This window comes from Mangifera indica, chromosome 10 (assembly GCF_011075055.1).
Source record: "Mangifera indica cultivar Alphonso chromosome 10, CATAS_Mindica_2.1, whole genome shotgun sequence".
Classification (NCBI taxonomy): Eukaryota; Viridiplantae; Streptophyta; class Magnoliopsida; order Sapindales; family Anacardiaceae; genus Mangifera; species Mangifera indica.
The window spans coordinates 16,638,238-16,646,419 of record NC_058146.1 but is presented as its reverse complement, the minus strand read 5'-3'; the positions used below and the strand labels follow the sequence as shown (position 1 = coordinate 16,646,419).

At 32.6% G+C, this 8,182-nt stretch overlaps 1 long non-coding RNA gene across 2 annotated transcripts; it reads right to left on the bottom strand.

Annotated features, from left to right (window-relative positions):
• Window positions 1–1,471: 1,471 nt before the first annotated feature.
• LOC123228175 lies at window positions 1,472–3,801 on the bottom strand. 2 transcript variants are annotated; one of them, XR_006504638.1, is made up of 2 exons: window positions 3,679–3,801; window positions 1,472–1,981 (listed from the first exon to the last, which is right to left on the bottom strand). It is a non-coding gene; the product is annotated as an uncharacterized LOC123228175 (long non-coding RNA). The 2 variants fall into 2 exon arrangements; XR_006504637.1 differs by having other exon boundaries at window positions 1,472–1,896.
• Between the last annotated feature and the right edge of the window lie 4,381 nt (window positions 3,802–8,182).

The following is an 8,182-nucleotide window of genomic DNA, read 5'->3' as shown; positions in this document are numbered from 1 at the left end:
AAGTATAAGAAGATATTAGCAATTGTCTTACCAAAAAAATAAAGACATTAGCAATTAATATTTGTATTAAATGTTAAATACAATTCCTCTTTAAAAAATGAAAAAATCGGAAGTGGAAGTGGAAGAAGAGAGAAAGAAATATTAAAATAAACGTGGTTCTCTTCCATCCACACAATTCCTCTTTAAAAAAAAATCGGAAACCTTGGGAGAAACCAAAAAAGAGCCATCCATGACTTAAAGAAATGGATCAAGTAGCCTCTAGTTTGAGTAACAAAAGGATAAGTAGATATGAATCAAACTAAATCAGAATATCTCTTAGCTTAAGTTCAACTCTAATAAAAAATAATTAGATTTGAGTTTGTCAAATCAAATTAAAGGTGGCTTAAGTTAGACTCAAATAAAAAATAATTTAACTCAATTTAGCTCAAATTCATAACTTGAATTAGTATTTCAAATTTATAACTCCATTTTGAATTGATGGTTTAAATTTGTGACTAATTAATAAAATAATATTGTTTTATCTTAATAATAGACAAAATCATTTTTTCGAGTTATAAATTCTAACCGAACTGAACTACGAATTTGAATCATAGATTTAAGCTATGAATTGAGCCATGAACACAGTAGGTGACCAAAAGTTTGAATCTTTGAAGATTCGCCATAGCAATGGGAAAATAAGAAAAATTTTGAGCCGGATCACTAAGAAATCATGAAAGGGAGATGTGGGAGTAAATAAAAAGAGGGTGGCATTTGTTTATGTTTTTGTTTCGGTGGTGAATGTTAAAGTTAGAAATGGGGATAGGGAGAGAGAGAGGAAATGAGTTTCTTAGGCAAGTTTTAAAAATACTGGAAAACATTGAGATTATAAAATATTAAAATCCTAAAAGAAAAAGGGTAAAATAGTCATTTAGAAAAGTCGAACAGAAGTTTTTAACATATATGGATGATGGGTGGTGGGATTTTGAAAGAAGAAAAAAATAGGGAGATTATCTTAAAGACAGATTACTGAATACAAATAATTATTACGTTGGATAAAATTTGATAAAAATGAATGGGATAAATAATTAATGTGTTTAGTTAACGATAATAAAAAAATTCTAATAAATTATTTTACTTAAATATCCTTGAATATAATTATTTTTAAATATTTTTTATATTATTTGTTATATTAATTAAAAATAAATTTATTTTTGTGTTAAAAAAATAATAAATTAAAATATAATTATAATAAAATTAAGATTACCTTGAAAATATTTTAATATCTAAGGTAAAAATGGTAATCAGATTATCACCTATATTACCTATCACATCAGCATTAGTAATAAAAAATTACTGTAATATTTTATCATTGATAAACCAAACAAGATAATGTAAATAATAAAAGATAAATTACAAAGGTAATCTTTAAAACACTGCAACCAAACGACCCATTCCAGTAAAATATATCCCTATATACCATAGACGGTCTAAATAGCAGTCAAATGCAATTTGATTTCATCCAAAACAGAAAAGAGTGAAAGTTCTATAATAAGTGCATAACAAAAAACTAGATACTTCAATTAATTCAGGTTAGATTTAATCAACTCAAAAATAGGATTAAGACCTGAACCTATCAAGCTGATGAGAATAATCTGTCATGCTGATCACTTTCTACATCCATATGAACCCCTCAGTAGATTTCTTCAAGCTCATTTTGCCTCTTGAATACCAACTCTTTCATCTCCCTGGCTTTCAGATTATTTGCTCAACAACATCTAGAGCAAGGCATCCTTGTCTCACAACTTCGTCAATTGAGGAAGAAGCCAAACTAGTGACATGGTCAAATTTTCTTTGCTCAATGACAGGTGTCTCCGAGAGGTTCCACAGCTTTATCAATGCACTAGCTAGACCTTGAAGCTATGCCAAACAAAAATATCCGAAAGCGGGAAAGGCTTATAGTGTCATCTGATAATTTGTAATTGCAAAAGCAGAAATACACTATCTGGACAGAAAATATGGTGAAAAAGCAAAGGAAATAAAATAAATAAGCCCTCACAACCACTAAAAATTATTTTTAAAAAAAAGTGTGGGTCATCAATTGAACAAAAATTATTCATATTTTCATCAACAAACCAAAATAACCACTTAAAAATTCGAAGGTAGAAAGTGATATTAGCTTATGAAAAGAAAGCCTGAAAATTGAACAACACAGATTACGGATGAAAAGAACTCTTTGGTTTAAATAAAAAATATTCAGAACTACAGATTAGTTAAATAAAAGCCACATGAGTTTTAAGTGACAAGAAAAAATGTTCTATGTATAAACAAATTTATTGTTGGAGTAACTATAAGTTAAGGATGGAACACATAAATATATTTGTGATAAGCTAATATTATGCTCATTAAAACTGCATATTATTGCCAGAAATTTCAACCTCATACAAGAGGTTGGATGTCTTCCATGAGCCCTTATGCTGATAGCAAATGCATTGATAGCTTTTCATCACCAAAACTTTGAAGTACAGTAATGTGTTCCAAACTTTCTGACAACAAGGATCATATGTTCATTTTTACTTAAATTCATTTAAATTTCCACACTATGTAGAGTTGTCCTTATAATTTAAACAAGCCAGATTCTTTCTTAGGCTCTTCTATCAAAATTCATAAAGTAGCAACTCCCTTTCAATCTCTTCAGATTTAACACTCAGAAGACTTTCAAGGATTTTAGTTCTTAAACTCAAAATTTACACCAACATAAGCACGGAAGAGTCAGAAATTGAAGGGAAAACAACAGCAAAATAATGCTCAATGTAAGAAGTTGCAAGACAATAAAGCTATATCTCAAGACACAGAAATTATCACTTCAGAACCCAAGATATTAATCAAAAAGCCCAAATATTTCACCCCAACCATGCTGTGAAACACAACAAATATATTATTTTTTCTTCTTTGGAAATTAATGTTGAAGTATTTATCAAGTGAATGAACTGCCACAAATCTCCTATCAACTAATCCAATCAGAATGCCAAGCAAATAACTCATTGAATGTAAGAGAGACTTTTAGGAAAACGGAAGTGGGAATATTAAAAATTTGAAATTATTCTCCATCCAGATAGATTTGACCGATATAAAAAGTTACATAAACTGGAAACTGAGTCAATAATATATGCATCCGACCAACAATAAATGACCAAACAATTCTATCTGTTTAGAACATCAGTTCTGTATACATTAAACCATGAGTATAGTTTATTTTAATGAACTTTTCAATAATTTCTCCTACAAATTAAGATGAATAGATTATTAAAACAATGAACCGCGTAAAAGATGTTTGCAGTTCACAACCCGGCATGTTTGAGACAAAGCTACCCCTATTCTCAACGCTTTCAAAAATGAATGCAAGACAAAGACACTTATAAGTGAAGTCTAATACATTTGAGCATATATGCATCTGTCATTGCTAGAGAGGATAATTATATAAAGAGGTCGTAGATAATTTTATATTCTGGGCGTAAAAATAGTGAATGCCCAATCCAAACAAAACACTCACTTTTAATACCCTAAAAATCGAAAACTTCTACATCAAGCCAAAAGTAAACCTAACAAAAAGCATAAAACAGTTCGTTCAAAAAAAAAAAAAAAACACAAATCGGGAAGAAAGAGAAAGAACTGCTATAAAGCACCAACACGGCTACTTACCAGCGAGTTAAATGACGATTGAGACAACGTTTCACTACGAAACAGTTGAATGACGTTAGAATGAAGATTGAGACTGCTATTGAAGCCACAAAGACAACCAACAGTGACGAAGATATGAGGTTTTCTGTCCGGCAACGAAAAAATGGGGAAATTTTTTTAGAAGAGAAGTGAACTGAGATATAGAGGAGTGTCGCCTCTTCACTGCCCAGGGAGAGCGAGCGCTCTGCTGTTAACATAATGGCATGAGGGGCGTCTTTTGTGGATGATGATTAGAATGAAGATTGAGACGGTGACTGTTATTTGATTTTTTATTTAAATAATTTATATTTGAATGTTAACTTTTTATGTCATATTTAGTAGGAGTTGATGTAAATCGAATTAAATTGAGTTGAATTTGAATACTTTTTTACTCAAATTTAGTTAAAATAAAAAATAGTTTGATTAGAATTTGATTCAAATTCATCGAGATAATTTTGAGTCATAAAGTTAATACAAGTGGATCAAAGAAGCCCAAGTAACTTGTTAAATGAGACATGTCCTAAACAGTGATGCCACAGAGAAAGAAGGAGGACACTAAAAGCACTAAAAGCAAACACTGACGTTGAGAGTTCGAATGGTAAGACACGATAGAGACCTCAATCAAGTGGATCTTAAAGAAGAATCTGTCCAATGTGTAAAAAAATAGCTTTAAAATGAGATGAATAAAATAAAAAGACAAAATTGTTACCAAAGGAAAATTTAAAATTGAGTTGACACTTTTTGAGATTAAATTACATTTAAATTTAAACTTTGAGATTACATTTAACTTAAAGTTTAACTTTTAATATTAGATTTATTTGAGTTTAAATTCTGATATTGGATTAAATTTTATCTACAAAGTGTATATAAATATGTGAAAAATCATTTGTAAACAATACACAAGAAGTCATAGAGAAATACATAGAGTTTATTTGGTTATTCTTCCCTTCTTTATTCTGCTTCTTAGTTGTTAGCCTTGTTTTTTTTTATTAATCTTATTCTACTCTACTCAAGTCCCTTCCTAACCAACTCTGAACTCACTTCAAATGGCCACCTCAATTTCCTCCACTCGATAAATATCGACTCTCCCTCTACATAAATAAACGTATAGTTAACTACTTCTTCGCTTTACCTTGTCATCTCCTTTCTTGTTGTCAAAAAAAATTTTGATGGTTGGTCTGGAAAACACTTCTTATTCTTTTTCTTATAGTCTAACACCTTATGTCTATTGTGGATGGCCTTAAGCCTCCACCAACACAACTTTTGCCCCTCTCATCTAACATCAATCCATTGTCAACCTTTCCCATCTCTAATCCCACCTACACAACTTGGCTCACACGTAATCAGACCACACTTGGTTGGTTACTTGCAACTTCTTCCAAATCCATTATAACCCAGCTATCAAACCACACTATCTTTGTATTTGTTTAGTCTTGCCTTGCTTCGTCATATGTTGCTCAATCTACCGCCCAAGCTGCATCTCTTTGAATACAACTTCAAGCCATTCGAAAGGGCAATCAATCAGTTACAAAGTTTATACAATAAGCAATTTCAGTTAGTGATCAACTTCAAGCAATTGATAAACCAATTTCTAACATTGAGTATCAAACCCACCTCTTTAGAGGTCTTGGTAGTGAGTTTTTTGCTCTTACCACTGTCATATATGTCCATACCCAAATCCAACCACCGATAGCATATTATAGACATTAATGTTGGATGCCATGGTCTTTCTTAGTGACCAATCTCAACACATTTCTCTCTCATGTATTTATTTGTTAGACTCTCAACTTTTTATAAGAACCACTCACAAAGCACTTGTTTTTTCTTTTTAGCCTAACTCTAATACATAATCTTCAAAATATAAGAAACATTTCACTCAAACTTGGTTAAAAATAAAGACTGATTTTTATTTTTCTACAAAACAAATAGTGACACTAATTGCAAAAAGAATTTGACCACTTGCTGTCAAACTAACCCATTATCGATAACTAAAGAATTTCCAAAAAAAAAAAGTAGGACCAATTAAGAACATGCTAACAACCACTTAGAAAACAACTTTGAATTATTCAACTCCTGTAATAGTTCATAGGCTATTTTCTCCTTTGATATTTACCTTTTATGGTATCAAAGCCTCTGACCTATGTCTAAAAATGGATGTTATTCATACGCAGATGAACTATCAAAGTACGCTAGAGAAAAATGCAACATTTGGACCTTTGTATCTCAACACTTGTCTCGAGTGAGAGTTTTCTACTCTCAAGTCTACAGGCGATAAAATCGAAATTGTCAAAAAACAACTATCGCTACTAGAGTGCACAAAATTTTGTTCTTAGTAGGTGCTCATGAGTCCCACAGTTCCAACCAATATGTCACATCCGAATTCTTTTCAACACATGAATAGGGTCATCATACTTCTAATTGGACATTATATAATTGAAAGAATATAATTTTCTGTTATTTTTCATGTTCAATAGAATTACAATTATATAGGATATTAGGATAGCTAATTTAGGAAGACTATTAACTACTTCTATCTAAGTTTAGGAAGAATATTATAGCATTCCTACTCTATATGAGTATCTATGATTCACTATCTATACAATATCTCAACAATATCTCAACATATCTCAACACTCCCCCTCAAGCTGGTGCATATAACATATGCACCAAGCTTGTTACAAATAGAGACCCTGTGAGTCACGTCCTGTACCAATCGTCCGTCTCGTACTGCGGTCCAGAGATGTGGTCAGAAGCATCAGAATTGAGAACCCACGGTCCATAAGAAGAGGACTGAGTAAAGCATATGGCTAGGTGGCCTGGATGTGCACTAGAAGCAATGTTGGATGAGGACTGTTTCGATGTCTGATACTTGAGATATTCTTCGTAATCAGCAACTGTGAGAGTCAATGATGGTTGAGACTGATTATTAGAAGAGTGTGGAACATCCATCTGAGTAGAAACGCTGAAAAGCTCTCGAAGATGACGCCGGTAGAAGACTCACAGTCTGAAGAGAAGAGAAAGATCTGCAGAAATTGATTTCTGACGATAACAGAAGCGAATGGTGACAGAACGGCGCGTGGATGGTCGGAGGAGGATCACCGGAGCTTTCTGTAACTTACAGTGCCGACGGTGAGGCAGCACGCTCTCCAGAGAAGCAGATCGGAGATCACAGTCGGAGCACGAACAACGGCCAGCGCGTGCGAGCTATTCCGGCGTTGGATGGCCACGGAGTTTCCACGGATGGAATCGCCGGTATCGTCTGAGTCCGATTGAGAGGGTGGTGTCGTTTCACGTTCGCTGGAACAGGAGATCGACGACGGAGATACCGAGGAGACAAGCGGCGCATGCGGGCGCGTACAATGGCGAATGACAACGGGACTTCGACGGGATTGACGGCGAGACTATTCCGATCCCTCCAGTGTGAGCACAATCACCGGAAAATGATGAAATCACGGTGATCGGAGAAACAGCCGGAAAGGGTTGCTTTGATGGATGTGTCGGCGAGAGAATCTTGATCACACTGGTATAGGCACGATCACCGGAAAAATGACGGAAGCACAGTGATCAGAGAAACAGTGGAGAAAGGGGGTTTGATTCGCCGGAACAGAAATTTTAAAAGCTAGGCTCTGATACCATGAAAGAGTATAATTTTCTGTTATTTTTCATGTTCAATAGAATTACAATTATATAGGATATTAGGATAGCTAATTTAGGAAGACTATTAACTACTCCTATCTAAGTTTAGGAAGGATATTATAGCATTCCTATTCTATATGAGTATCTATGATTCACTATCTATACAATATCTCAACAATATCTCAACAATATCTCAACATATCTCAACAATAATCGAAGTTCTTCTTCTTTGTTTTGTACATATAAATAACAACAAAACCTTGACTCTATACATAGATATAAATAGTAACAATCACTTCCATACAAGCAGGTTCCAAAAAAATTTTCCTTCTTGAAGTGTTCTCTACTCGATATACCATATAAATTTTAGGTTATCCCTTAGGATATAGAATTTTGTATAAGGATAACAACATCCGTAGTTATCGAATAATTACCTTTTTCTATGTGAAACATTTTTTTTTTTTTTAAAGATTGAACTTTTACAATTTCCTATTATGTTAACTAAATTTTCAATTTTTTTTTCTATTGAAGGAACTCAATTTTCACAATTCTTATTAAAGGTATTAAAGTAATCATCTTGCTTCCAAAACAAAACAAAACAAACGATTATAATTGTGTTTATTAGTACTTTCAACAGAAAATATTGCAAGCTTGATCCCCTCCATAAGAAAATCCAAAAATTTGGTTCTTTTAATAGAAAAATATGGGAATTTGGTTAATTTATTGGAAAATAAAATAAAATTTGATCCTTTCAATATCTGCCGTTTTATAGTGTAAATTAGCTTTACAAATAATCCTAATTTCAAGAGTTAATCCTTCTAGTCTTTAAAACTATATTTCAAAATTTATT